General features: G+C 41.3%; 1 protein-coding gene across 6 annotated transcripts in view; it reads left to right on the plus strand.

Annotated features, from left to right (window-relative positions):
- ASH1L (ASH1 like histone lysine methyltransferase) overlaps positions 1-15,263 on the plus strand; it is a 204,849-nt gene that overhangs the window by 16,808 nt on the left and 172,778 nt on the right. The window contains exon 1 of one of the 6 annotated variants that reach the window (XM_053604682.1): positions 14,567-14,718. The exons of the other annotated variants lie outside the window; for them this stretch is intronic. The gene's annotated coding sequence lies outside the window, so the exon portion shown is untranslated. Of the gene's footprint in view, positions 1-14,566; positions 14,719-15,263 lie in introns of those variants that run through there. 6 annotated transcript variants of the gene reach the window in all.

The raw sequence follows: 15,263 nt of genomic DNA on the forward strand, positions 1-15,263 counted from the left end.
TCAGCCTTCCAAATACCTAGTCTACAAGTACCCACTACAACGCCTGGCTATTTTTAGACATGGGGTCTTGCTCTGGCTTAGGCAATTCTTGAACTCCTAGCTCAAGCAATCCACATATCTCAGCCTTCCAAAATGCTAGGATTACAGAGGTGAGCAATTTCTTATTTTTGATAAAGTTCACAATTTGTCATTTTTATTTCTATTTTTATTTTTGAGGCAATCTCACTATGTCGCCCATGGTAGAGTGCTGTGGCGTCACACCTCATAGCAACCTCCAACTCTTGGGCTTAAGCAATTCACTTGCCTCAGCCTTCCAAGTAGCTGGACTATAGGCCCCCACCACAGTGCCCAGCTATTTTTTGTCGCAGATGTCATTATTTAGCTGGCCTGGTTCGAACCCGCCACCCTCGGTGTATGTGGCTGGCATCATAACCACTGTGCTACAGGTACCAACCCTGTCTTTTTTTTTTTTTTAATTAGAATAATAGAGTTAGTATTTCTGAAAGTTGTCAGGTTAGTTTTTCCAACTTCACGTAGATAAGAACAAGACAACAAAATTTTGAAAGGTATGTGTATATGATAGGTATTTATATTTCACATCTTTAAAAAATAAGCTTTGAATGTATTTTTGTTTAATTGTAAAATTAATACAAATTCTGTGTTAGGAGTATATACGTGTGTAGACTTCTGTATACATACTTTATATATATTTTTTCCTTTTTAACTTTCAAACCTTTCTTCCTAAGTAACTACTTCTGTCAGCTAGTACATAATTATCTATACTTTTTTCTCTGTGTGTATGAGTGTGTAGAGTTTTTTCCTGCTTGTATAAATATGAACTTATGCTTGTTTTTTTTATTTTTTTTTGTAAAGACAGAGTCTCACTGTACTGCCCTCGGGTAGAGTGCCGTGGCGCACACGGCTCACAGCAACCTCTAACTCTTGGGTTTACGCGATTCTCTTGCCTCAGCCTCCCGAGCAGCTGGGACTACAGGCGCCTGCCACGACGCCCGGCCATTTTTTTGTTGCAGTTTGGCCGGGGCCGGGTTTGAACCCGCCACCCTCGGTATATGGGGCCGGCGCCCTACTCACTGAGCCACAGGCACCGCCCTATGCTTGTTTTTTTTTTAACTTAGATATAGCAGACATATATTTGTGTGTATGCATATATAAAAATGCTTTTTTGCCAGCATGAGGAAATACTGTAATAGATGTCCTTTTATTAGTACTTCTATTTTTCTATGAAAGTGTCAAAAGTAGGATTACTTTTGGTGTCAAAAAATATGTAGGCCAGGTGCTAGTGGCTCACGCCTGTAATCCCAGCACCCTGGAAGGCTGAGGCTGGTGGATTGTTTGAGCAAGTGTGAGACTCCGTCTCTAAAAACTAGCCGGGCATTGTGGTAGGCTCCTATGTAGTCCCAGCTACTCTAGAGGCTGAGACAAGAATCGTTTGAGCCCAAGAGTTAGCAGTTGCTGTGAGCTATGACAGGACAGGACTCTATTGAGGGCAACAAAGTGAGACTCTGTCTCAAAAAAAAAAAAGTAAAACTTAAAAGTGCAGTAGACACTATAAATACTATTTTCCGAAACAGTGGTGGCTACTGGTGCTTATTTACCTATACCTTGCCAGTAGTATTTGCTATTATAACACATTGACTATCAGACTAGAAAAAACAGTTTTTCCTTGGGACTACCATGTTTTATTATGAAAATAGAATAAAAACTTTGCAGCTTTTGGCCAGGGCTGGGTTTGAACTGGTCACCTCCAGCATATGGGGCCGGTGCCCTACTCCGTTGAGCCACAGGCACCCCCACCAAAACTTTTATTCAAAGTTTTTTTGAATAAAAACTTTGAAAACAAATGGTCTTTTCTAATTTAATGAAAATTTTATTTTTCTATTTATTTATTTTTGAGATTGACTGACTGTGTTGCCCTCAGGAGAGCACTGTGGCATCACAGCTCACAGCAATCTCAAATCTTGGACTCAAGCGATTCTTTTGCCTCAGCCTCCTGAGTAGCTGGGACTACAGGCACCTGCCACAATGCCCAGCTATTCTTTTGTTGTTGTAGTTGTCATCGTTGTTTGGCAGGCCCAGGCCAGGTTTGAATCTGCCAGCCCTGGTATATGTGGCCCACTAAGCTATAGGTGCTGAGCTAAAAAATTTATTTTTTTATTGTTTTCTGTGTTTGAGTTTTATTGAAGCTCATATGTCACTGGAATCATTTTTTATACTGCAAGCCACTTGAGTTGTATGCAGCTCATGCTATACTTAATTTGTTGCTGAGAGTTGAGTCATTTGTCATTCCGCAAGTATTTAGGAGTGGACCTTGGGTGGTCCTAGATGATGACCTCTGAGTCATATCCCCTAAGTATGTGCAACAATGTCACATGCATCGTATCCATTTTGTTCAAAGAGCCTCCAGGCAAACATTCAAGGCAAAATGTGCAACTAGGGAACATTGTCCAGTATATGTGGTGCGCTCTGATACCCTTGGAGCAGGGCAACAGCAGTAGGAAGACATGCAGATTGTTAGTGCAAACAGTGAGCAGAGGTTTCACAGCTTCATGAGGCCCTCAAAACTAGTATGAGTTAGATACAACTCACATGGCAGTTGATGTGTTAATGAGTGACAAGTATCTTTTCTTTCTTTTTTTTTTTTTTTTTTTTTGCAGTTTTTGGCCAGGACTGGGTTTGAACCCGCCACCTCTGGCATATGGGGCTGGCACCCTACCCCTTTGAGCTACAGGCGCTGCCCAACAAGTATCTTTTTTTTTTTTGTAGAGACAGAGTCTCACTGTACCACCCTCGGGTAGAGTGCCGTGGCCTCACACAGCTCACAGCAACCTCTAACTCTTGGGCTTACGCGATTCTCTTGCCTCAGCCTCCCGAGCAGCTGGGACTACAGGCGCCCGCCACAACGCCCCCGGCTATTTTTTTATTGCAGTTTGGCCGGGGCTGGGTTTGAACCCGCCACCCTCGGCATATGGGGCCGGCGCCCTACTCACTGAGCCACAGGCGCCGCCCCCAACAAGTATCTTTTTAAAATACATGCTTCCCTGACTTCTGGTGGGTGCTACATCTTTTTATATTTCTATTGATTATTTCTATCTCTTCTCTAATTGCCTATTCATATCTCTTGTATATCCTTTCTCATTACCGTATTTTGCTGTGTGTAATGTGCTCCTGTGTATAATATACACCCACAATTTTTGGCCCAAAATTTCAGGAAAAACAATCTTTTGTTTTTTTTTAATTCAGTTGTATAGGTACTTTTAATTGTATAGGTACTTTTTGTATTATAAAGAAATTTTATTTTATTTTTTACATATTTTGGTACAAGATATTTTTATGTAACAAATAATTACAAAACACAAGAACAGATACAAGGCACAAGAAATGTTATATATTAGTATATATAGTACTGCCCACATATAATGTGTATCTTTATTTTTTCTTCAAAAATTTGGGCAAAAGTGCACATAGTACATGGCAAAATACAGTAATCTTTTTGTATTCATTGTATTTTTCTCCCAATCTGTTGTTTCTCTTTTGATTTTACTCATAGTATTTTACCATGTAGAAATAGAGTGCTTTTTTCCTTCCTTTTAAAGAGTCAGGGACTCAGCTGAGTGCAGTGACTCACGCCTTTAATCCTAGCACTCTGGGAGACTGAGGTGGATGGATTACTTGAGCTCACAAGTTCAAGACCAGCCTGTACAAGAGTGAGACTCCCCTCACCCCAATTTCTACTAAAATTAAAAAAAAAAAAAAACCTGAGGCAAGAGGATCACTTGAGACCAAGAGTTGGAGGTTACTGTGAGCTATATGTCAGCGCAGCCTACCCAGGGCAATGGCTTGAGACTCTGTCTCATTAAAAAAAAAGAGAGAGACAGGGTCTTTGTCACCCCAGGCTGGAATGCAGTGGCTGGATCAGGTGATAGCTCATTATATCCTCCAACTCTTGGACTCGTGATCCTCTTGCCTTAGCTTCCTGGTTAGCTGGGATTATAGGTACTCACCACCATGTCCAACTAATTTTCAAATTTTTTATAGAGGCAAGTATTACTGTTGTTCAGCCTGGACTTGAACTCCTGGCCTCAAATGATCGCCCTACCTCTACTTCCTGAAGTGTTTGGATTACACACATGAGCCAGTGTACCTAGCCCCAGAAATAATGCTGCTTTAATATAATCAAACTTGTCACTATTTTTCTTTATCATTTTTAGTTTTCCAATTTGCTTATGAAGGGTTTCTGTACCATAGGCTGTAGAAATATTCACAAATATTTTTCAAATACTGTACTTTCTTTCTAATTCTTTCTTCTTTTGTCTTTAAAAAAAAAAAAATCTTGCTCTTTTGCCCAGGCTCGAGGGCAATAGCTCAATCATAGCTCTCTGTAACCTTGAACTCTCTGGCTTAAGGTTCATTCCTCTTTATTGCTGAATAACAGTTGTGTCGATCATGTTGCTATGAACATTTGTGTATAAGTTTTGTGTGGACATATGTTTTCATTCTCTTGCATATATAATTAAGAGTGAACTTGTTGGGTCATATAGTAATTCTTATCTACTTGATCTTTGAAGGAACTGCCAGATTATTTTTTAAACTAGCTGTACCATTTCGTGTTCCTACCAGCATTGAATGAAGGTTCCAGTGTCTCCACAGAAAATTTTTATTAGAAAAGTGTGGTGGTTCATACCTATGGGAAGCCGAGGCAGGAAGATTGCTTGAGGCCAGGAGTTTGAGGGCAGCCTGAACCAAATAGAGAGATCTGTCTTTAACCCCCTATTTTTTTTTATCTATCTATCTATCTTAATCTATCTATCCATTTATTTATTTTTGAAATAGAGTCTCATTTTGTTGCCCAGGCTAGAGTGCCATGGCATCAGCCTAGCTACAGCAACCTAAAAGACTCTTGGGCTCAAGCGATTCTCTTGCTTCACCCTCTCAGGTAGCTAGGACTACAGGGTTCCTCCACAACTCCCAGCTCTTTTTTAGAGAGGGGGTCTTGCTGTAGCTCAGGTTGTGAGCTCTGATAATCCACTGGCCTCAGCCTCCCAGACTGCTAGGATTAGAGGCATGAGCCACCATACTGGCCCTTTTTTTAATTTTTGAGATAGTTTCACTTTGTGCCCTGGGTAGAGTGCTGTGGTATCTTAGCTCACAGTAACATCAACTCCTCTTGGGCCCAAGCAATCACATTGTCTCAGCCTCCTGACTAGGTAGTATCAAGGTACCTGCCGCAAGTCCCAACTAGTTTTTTTTTTTTTTTTTTTTCTTTTTTAGTAAAGATGGGATCTTGCTTTTGCTCAAGCTGGTCTCAAACTCCTGAGCTTGAGAGATCCTCCTGCCCTGGCTTCCCAGAGTGCTGGGATTATAGGTGTGAGCCACTGCACCTGGCCTGTCTTCATTTTCTTTTTTTTTTTTTTTTTTGTAGAGACAGAGTCTCACTTTAGGGCCCTCGGTAGAGTGCCGTGGCCTCACACAGCTCACAGCAACCTCCAGCTCCTGGGCTTAAGCGATTCTCTTGCCTCAGCCTCCCGAGCAGCTGGGACTACAGGCGCCCGCCACAACGCCCGGCTATTTTTTGGTTGCAGTTTGGCCAGGGCCGGGTATGAACCCGCCACCCTCGGTATATGGGGCCAGCGTCTTACCGACTGAGCCACAGGCGCCGCCCCTGTCTTCATTTTCTTAATGGCATCTTTTGAAGAACAAAAGTTTATAAATTTGATGAATTTCAGTTTATCAGACTTTCATGAATCAAGCTATTAGTATTATATCTAAGAAATCTTGGCTTAACCCAAGTTGACAAAGATCTCTCCTACCTTTTCTTTTAGGAGTTTTATAGTTTTAACTCTGGCATTTAGATCTGTGATCCATTTTGAGTTCATTTTTGCCAATAATATGGGAGGGGGCGGGTTTGCCAGGGCCGAGTTTGAACCCACCACCTCCGGCATATGGGACCAGTGCCCTACTCCTTTGAGCCACAGATGCTGCCCCCCCCCTTTTTTTTTTAAAGACAGAGTCTCACTACCTTGCCCTTGGTAGAGTGCAGTGGTGTCACAGCTCACAGCAACCTCAGACTCTTGGGCTCAAGCGATTCTCCTGTCTCAGCCTCCAGGTAGCTGGGACTACAGGTACCCACCACAATGCCTGGCTATTTTTAGGGATGCGGTCTCGCTCTTGCTCAGGTTGAGCTCAGGCAATCCACCTGCCAGAGCGCTAGAATTACAGGTATGAGTCCCCCACGCCAGCCTTTTTTTTTTTTTTGGTATCCTGTAGTAGACTTGAAGTCAGAAGATTGTATTCTATCCAAATTCTTTCATTTACTAACTTTACAGTTTTAGAGCTAAATCATTTTTCCAAACCTGTTTTGTGCATCTATAAAATGTGATTAGTTAAATCCAATAGGGTTATTGTCAAAACGAAATGAATGATGAGTGAAACCACTTCAGCATAGGGTATGGCACCTGATAGGATTCAGGTAAATGGTACTGGAATTTGAAAAATGCTCCAACATACTCAACTCCAATAGCCTGTTTTTCTGTTTCTTTAAATTCATTTCAATAAGTGAACAATGCCCACTTTTTTATTTTCAGAATATAATCATTGTAATGTTTAATCCTCTGCAATTACCTCTTAATCTTAAGACCTATCCACTTTAATAAGCTGTAGGGAACAGATTATACTATAGGGTATATTTCAGGAAGTTTTTACTTCTTTGGGTTTATTTGATAACAGTTGACAAATGAATGCCATTTGGTGTTGAATTTTAAATTTTTCTTTGAAAGAACAAGTTTCTTTATTATGTAGAAGTATTAAAAACATGAGTTCCATTTTGATAGAAATGGTAGAGTAATTCATATATGGTAGCTGTTGCAGTACTGCATATGTTTTGAAGGTAAAGCTGACAGATTTTGCTGACAGACTGCGTGTGTGGGATATGAGAGAAAGAAAGGAGTCAAGGATGATTATAAGTTATTAAGCCAAAAATTTGTCATCTCAATTAAGCAGCAGGATGATCTTTCACTTTTCAAAACTCTTTTGATGGTTTCCTATCCCAAAGAAAAGCCAAATCCTAGCGCTGTGTAATCTGTCCTGCATGTTTACTACCTTTCTTCGAGTCTCCGTACCCATTTAGATTCTGGAAGCAAGGGTGGACAAGTTCTCCTTTCTGTTGCTGAAACACAGCAAAAATACTTTTACCTAAGTGCCATCACACTTACCTTACCATTCTGCCTGACTAGACTCCTCCCACTCTTAGCTTAGTGATTACTTAGCTGATTTGTTATATCCTTATAGTTAAATATCTTACTTTATTTTATTTTGTATTATTTTATTTTATTTTCAGGCAGAATCTCACTTTGTTGCCTGTTCTAGAGTGCCATGGCATTAGCTTAGCTGACAGCAACCTCAAACTGTTAGGCTCAAGTGATCCTTGTGCCTCAGCCCTCCAAGTAGCTGGGACTACAGGTGTATGCCACCAGGCCTGGCTAGTTTTTTTCTATTTTGAGTAGAGACAGGGTCTTGCTCTTGCTCATGGCTCAGGCTATTGTTGAACTCCTGAGCTCAAGAGATCCTCTTGCCTTGGCCTCCCAGAGTGGTAGGATTATATGTGTGAACCACTGTGCCTGGCCACTGTATCTTGTTTTTTGTTGTTGTTGTTGAGGCAGAGTCTTATCATGTCACCCTTGGTAGAGTACCGTGGCGTTACAGCTCACAGCAACCTCAAACTCTTGGTCTTAGGCAATTATCTTGCCTCAGTGTCCCAAGTAGCTGGGACTACAGGCGCCCACCACAACACTGGCTATTTTGTTGTTGTAGTTGTCATTGTTGTTTGGCAGGCCCAGGCCAGGTTTGAACTCGCCAGCTTGGGTGTATGTGGCTGGCATCCTAGCTGGTGAGCTACAGGCACGAAGCCTATATCATGTTTTTAATGTTGAGAAATAGGACTGTGATTACCGTTTCTAGGTATGTTTAAATAAAGACCACAAAGCAAACTAAAATTCCGCACTGGTGAGACAAACTAGATTTTACTTGTTTTAAGCTAAAAATCTGCCAGCACTGTTCAATTTATAATGTGGCAATTTTAAATAAGTTACTTATCCAAAAAGAAAAAGAGTTATTCTTCCTTGTTAAAGAATGTTAATAAGATCATTTACCTTTCTTACCAAGCTAAAAAGAATCTTATAAAACTCCATTAATTTTTTCATTTATATGCTGTTATACTGCCTCTCTGTATATATCATGAGCATGTATTTTGAGCTGTCTGCTTGACCTTTCTACTTAAATGTTTCACAGATACCTAAAATTTAACATACTCCTTACTAAATCTTTGATCTTCCGTTTTCATCTTACCCTGGCAAACTTCTAGAATGTCAGCCCCATAGGGCAGGGATTTTTTTCGAGACAGAGTTTCACTTTGTCGCCCTTGATAGACTGCCGTGGCGTCATAGCTCACACCAACCTCAAACTCTTGGGCTTAAGTGATTCTCTCCTGAGCCTCCCAAGTAGCTGGGACTACAGGCACCTGCCACAATACCTGGCTATTTTGTTGTTGTTGTTGCCGTTGTCATTGTTGTTTAGCTGGCCCGGGCTATATCCACTGTGCTATGGGCACCAAGCCAAGGGGCAGGGATTTTGTCTGTTTTTTTATACTGCTATATCTATAATTCCTGGTACTTAATGGTCACTCATTAAATATTTGTTGCATCACAATAAATAAATACTTGTTGAATGAGACTCTGAATAGTACCACTATACCATTTACCTAATTTGTCTTCATTTTTTCCACCTTTGGCCTCCCGTGTTTTTTTTTTTGTTTGTTTGTTTTTTTATTTTTTGACACAGTCTTGTTCTGTTGGCCTGTACTAGAGTGTAGTGGGGGTCCTCATAGCTCACTGCATCCTCAAGCACCATGGCTCAAGTGATCCTCTTGCCTTACCCTTGTGAATAGCTGAGACTACAGGTGCTTGCTACCATACCTGGCTAATATTTTTAATTTGTATACAGACAGGGTGGTATTAATGTTGCCCAGGCTAAATCCTGGCCTGAAGTAATCCTGCTTTGACCTCCCAAAATTCTGGGATTACATGTGTGTCCTGTAAATGCATATTTATATGATGAGTTATTTACCTCCCTCTCCTAAAATTTAAAGTTCATGAGACCAAGGACCATACTTATATTACCTATGACTATATATAGAATGTGTATCAGAATTCTGAAAATGTATTTTGAGGCTCTCAAAATATTTGTTAAGTGGAGATATTAAGAAAGATGACTCCATAAAAACATGCTCATCATCCCTAATCATCACACAAATGCAAATCAAAACCACTTTTGAGATATCACCTAATAACAGTGAGAATAGCCCACATCAAGAGGTCCCAAAGCTGCAGATGCTGGCAAGGATGTAGGGAGAGGAGCACACTTGCACACTGTTGGTGGCATTGCAAACTAGTACAGGTTTTTTTTTTTTTGTTTGTTTGTTTTTAATAGAGACAGAGTCTCACTTTATAGCCCTCGGTACAGTGCCGTGGCATCACACAGCTCACAGCAACCTCCAACTCCTGGACTTCAGCGATTCTCTTGCCTCAGCCTCCTGAGTAGCTGGGACTACAGGCGCCCGCCACAACGCCCGGCTATTTTTTGGTTGCAGTTAAGCCGGGGCCGGGTTTGAACCCGCCACCCTCGGTATATGGGGCTGGTGCCCTACCGACTGAGCCACAGGCGCCGCCCACTAGTACAGGTTTTTTTGTTAAGAAGCATGGGAAGTCCAGGTGCAGCGACTCCTACCTGTAATCCTAACCCTCTGGTAGGCCAAGGCGGGTGGATTGCGTGAGCTCATGAGACCAGCCTGAGCCAGAGCGAGATGTTGTCTCTTAAAATAGCTGGGTGTTGTGGCGAGTGTCTGTAGTCCCAGCTACTTGGGAGGCTGAGGCAAGAGAATTGCTTGAGACCAAGAGTTTGAGGTTGCTGTGAGCTATGACACCACAGGACTCTACCAAGGGCAACAAAGTGAGACTCTGTCTCAAAAAAAGCATGGAAAATCTTCAAAGAACTACATGTAGACCTTTCATTTGATTCTGCAATTCTGTTACTGGGATTACTGGTTATTTACCCAGAAGAAAAAAAATAAACATTTTAGAATAAGGCCATTTTTACTCAAAATGTTTATAGCAGCTCAGTTCACAGTTGCAAAAATGTGGAAAAAACTTGAGTACCCATCAGCTCTTGAATGGATCAGTAAACTGTGGTGTATGTATATCCATTATGGAATGCTATTCAGCCATAAAAAAGATGGAGACTTTGCATCTTTTGTATTTATCTGGATGGATTTGGACAACATTCTCAAATAAAGTATCTCAAGAATGGAAAAGGGGCTCCGTGCCTATAGCTCAAGCGGCTAAGGTGTCAGCCACATGCACCAGAGCTGGAGGGTTCAAATCCAGACTGGGCCTGCCAAACAACAATGACTACTACACCAAAAAAATAATATTAATAGCTGGGCGTTGTGGCAGGTGCCTGTGGTCCCAGCTACTTAGTAGGCTGAGGCAAGAGAATTGCTTAAGCCCAGGATTTGGAGGTTGCTGTGAGCAGTGATGTCCCAGCACTCTTGAGGCTCTGTCTCAGAAAAAAAGAATGGAAAAGGAAGCATCTCATATACTCAGTGCTAATCTGGAACCAGTAGATCAACAACTACATGCCCACATGAGAGAAAAACAAAAATTCAAGAAATGGGGAGGGGGGCAGCGCCTGTGGCTCAGTCGGTAAGGCGCCGGCCCCATATACCGAGGGTGTTGGGTTCAAACCCGGCCCCGGCTTAACTGCAACCAAAAAATAGCCGGGCGTCGTGGCGGGCGCCTGTAGTCCCAGCTACTCGGGAGGCTGAGGCAGGAGAATCGCTGAAGTCCAGGAGTTGGAGGTTGCTGTGAGCTGTGTGAGGCCACGGCACTCTACCGAGGGCTATAAAGTGAAACTCTGTCTCTATAAAAAAAATAAAGAAAGAAATGGGGAGGGGAGGAGGGTGTTCAGCAAGTTCCCACCTATCAGGTACAATGTAGGGGTATATGACAGACTTCTGGGTGAAGGAGTCAACTACAACTCAGACTTTGGACTTTACCTTACAAACACAAATAATGTAACCCGATCGTATGTACCCTCATACTAACTCCTCCAAAAATTAAATTAAGAAAGACTCCATAAAGAAGTGATAAATTAGTTAGAAAGGTAATAGGAGAGCCGGAGTGTCATCATAGAAGCCAAGGGAGAGTTTCAAATGTAGCAAATAGCCCAAATGTAAAGGAGAGGAATAATAAGATCAAGACTAAAAATGATCTTCAGGGGGCAGTATTACATAATAGTTGAGAGGAGCCAGACAGAGCTGGCTCTGCCTTTTATTGACTTCAGTCTGTTTTTTCATGTCTAAAAAGAGAATAATAACAGTAACCACCTCATGATGATTGTGGGGCTTTAATGAGATAATGTATGCAAAACATTTAGCATTGAGGTTTTTTTTTTTTTTTGGAGACACAGTCTCCTTCTGTTCCCTTCTGTAGAGTGCTTTGATGTCTTAGCTCACAGCAACCTCAAATTCTTGGGCTCAAGTGGTTCTCTTGCCTCAGCCTCCCAAGTAGCTGGGACTATAGATGCCCTCTACAATGCCTGGCTATTTTTAGAAATGGGGTCGGGGTCTTGTTCTTGCTCAGGCTGGCCTGGAATCCGTGAGCTCAGGCAATCCACCTGCCTTGGCCTCCCAGAGTGTTAGGATTACAGGAGCAAGCCACTGCACCCGGCCTAGTATAGAATTTTATACATATTAAAACCTCAGTAAATGGCGCAGCGTCTGTGGCTCAAGAGGCTAAGGCGCCAGCCACATACACCTGAGCTGGGGGTTTGAATCCAGCCCAGGCCCACCAACAATGATGGCTGCAACAACAACAAAAAATAGCTGGGCATTGTGGCGGGCGCCTATAGTCCCAGCTACTATAGGAGGCAGAGGCAAGAAAATCACTTGAGCCCAGGAGCTGGAGGTTGCTGTGAGCTGTGATGCCACGGCACTCTACCCAGGGCCACAGCTTGAGGCTCTGTCTCAAAATAAAAAACTCAGTAAATATTAGGTATGTTTTTTTTTTTTTCTTTTGCATTTTTTGGCCGGGCCTGGGTTTGAACCAACCACCTCCAGCATATGGGGCTGGCGCCCTACTCCTTTGAGCCACAGGTGCCGCCCAATATTAGGTATTTTTTATTTTACTGATATACAACTCACTGTGAAGACTCATTTGAAGTACTAACCTATGTGAGTTTCCTTGGAATGGGACTAGACTGTTCTGGATTGTTTCAGAGATTTAGAAATATTATAAATCCTAATGTGAATGTCGGATTTGCCTTTTTTAGCAAAGAGATTCTAGCTGTCTTGGTTCTGTGTTTTCTCTCAGAACTGTATTTTAAGTTGAATACAGTATATTGTGTAGAAGGTAGCGTAAGTTGTGAACAACATGGCATCTTTGTCCCTGGATGGAAAACCTACATCATGTAGGTGTCTTTCTGAAAACTTGAAAGAATGTTATTCACAAAGAACATTGCTTTCAAAGTCCAAAAAACTGCATTCTGGCACCTGCTGTAGGGATTGCTTTTCAAGCTTTTTATATCCAATAGATAAAAAGCATTCTTTGTTGTGAAGTGTGTTCAGAATTTGGTTTATTTTTACTAGAAATACTTAAATTTGGTATGTGGATTTTGTCAATCATGATTATCCTAAATGGATTCACAAAATATGCCTTTAGACATACTGTTCCCTTTTCTCGTTGATCAGTTTAGGGAAATGTATTATTCCTTTTTGAGGCAGAGTTTCCCTTTTGCTTTTGGTAGAGTGTGGTGGCCTCAGAGATCATAGCAACCTCAAACTCCTGGGCTCACGTGATCCTCTTGCCTCAGCCTCCTGAGTATCTTGAACTATAGGCACCCACCACAAGGCCCAGCTATTTTTAGAGATGGGGTCTCACTCTTGCTCAGGCTGGTTTCAAACTTCTCCTGAGCTCCGGCACCCATCTCAGCCTCCCAGAGTGCTGGGATTACAGGCTTCAGCCACTGCGTCCAGCCCTATTTGTCTATACTCACATATATTTCGGGGGTAGGGGTGATCAGTGTTTTCAGATTAATGTTAATCCCTCTTTAGTTTATTGATACCCTGCTATTCATAATATAACGTGTATCCCTGGGACTCAGTTGTTTTTTTTTTTTTTAATTTTAAAATGCAGAGAATCAAGCCTTTCTCAGACCCTTCCCTGGGATGTTTTAAAAGTGAAATGAGTGTGAATTTTTAAAAACGATGAGTTTTTTTGTATTTATAAACATTAAGACTTCTGGAATTCTTTCATTACGTTAAACAGAAGTTGGGAAATTTTAAAATGTGTGTGCTTGGCTCGGTGCCCATAGCTCTGTGGTTAGGGAACTGGCCACATACACCGAGGCTGGAGGGTTTGAACCCGGCCCTGGCCTGCTAAACCACAATGACAACTGCAACAAAAAAATAGCTGGGCATCGTGGCGGGTGCCTATAGTGCTAGCTACTTGGGAGTCTGAAGCAAGAGAATTGCTTGAGCCCGAGAGTTTGAGGTTGTTGTGAGCTGTGATGCCATAGCACTCCACTGAGAGCAACATCTGTCTCAAAAAAGAAAAAGTATTAAAATGTATATGCTTATAGGGTGGCGCCTGTGGCTCAAAGGAGTAGGGCACCAGCCCCATATACAAAAAAATGTATATGCTTGTGAGTAATGGATTTAAAAGCAGTTAGGTTTTATGGTTTGTTGTTTTTTTTTTCCAAATTATAAAATGTTGTTAATTTTTTTCCAGAAAAGTTTTGTTTTAGCAACTAACCTAAAAGATACATGATAAGTCCATCAGTTCCTCATTATTAACAGGAAACTCGGGATGGTCATTCGAAATTAAGAAGGAAAAAAGGAAGGAGGGGAGGGAGGGAAGATGGAGGGAAAGAACTAAGAAGGGAACAAATTGAAGCCAATAAAATACAACCCACATAACACATGCAATTAATTTAACAGATATTTATTGAACACCCACTGTGTGTTAGCTACTGTTCTAAATGCTGACATACAAGAGTGAACTTAATGTACGAAAGTCTGCTTTTTGGTAGTATAAATTTCAATAGAACGATATAGACGACAAACAAATATGTTGTATACCAGGTTGTGAGAACACTGGAGTAAAATAAAATAGGATAGTGTGATGGGAAGAGTGTTTTTCTTTTTTATTTAGGGTCGCTAGAATTCCTCTTCTATGAGGTTACATTTAGGCAAAGGCATGAAAGGAAGTGAAAGAGCAAGCTGTGCAATTATCTAGGGCTGTTCTATTAGGCAGAATAGTTAAGTGCAAAGGTCCTGAGGTAAGGAGTATTTTTGTTGTGTTTAAGAAAGAGAAGGAAGATCGGTGTCTTCCCTTCTTGGAGCTGAGTAAGTGAATAGACGTGTAGGAGATGGAAGAGAGATGGGGGGGGGGATTAAAACAGGGTTTTTAGTCCATTGTTAAGAATTTTGGCTTTTGCTCTGAAACAGGAAGCCAAAGGGTTTTTGATCAGAGGAGTAACATGATCTGACTCAGCCTTTAAAAAGATCACCCTGCTGCTGAGTTGAGAAGACAGTAAGAGACATGAGGACTCAAGCAAGGAACCAGTTAGAAGGCTTTTGCCACAATCCAGGTCAGATGTTATTATCACTTGGCTGTAATAGCGGTCAGAATAGTTGAGAACTAGATTCTGCATGTATTTTGAAGGTAAAGCTGGCAGACTTTGCTGACCAAATGGATATATGAGGTATGAGAGAGAAAAGGATGAATAGAAATTTGAGACCTAAATCTTTGTAGTTGGAGTTACCATTTACTGAGATAATGAATCCTGTGATAATTATTGCAAAATAGTAAACTGGCATAGTAGTTTTAAAATATTTTATATATTTGATGAAGAGACACATGACAAGTGATTATTTGCTGTTAGGAAAATTTGTTAAAATTTGTGGTTTTCTAGTAGTTATTAATCATTTGTGTAATGATTTGTTTAATGTCTGTCCTTCTTCCTAGATTGTAAACCTCATAAGTTTAGGAACTGGGTCTCTTTTGTTGAAGGCTCTTATTTTCAGGATATAGAACAATGCCTTGCACATGATAAGTATTCAGAAATAGTTTTTGAATGGATGAGTGAATGAATTCATAATTGTATGCTAGCAAGAGAGATCATTCCCGGGTAAG

This window comes from Nycticebus coucang, chromosome 10, assembly GCF_027406575.1.
Source record: "Nycticebus coucang isolate mNycCou1 chromosome 10, mNycCou1.pri, whole genome shotgun sequence".
NCBI lineage: Eukaryota > Metazoa > Chordata > Mammalia > Primates > Lorisidae > Nycticebus > Nycticebus coucang.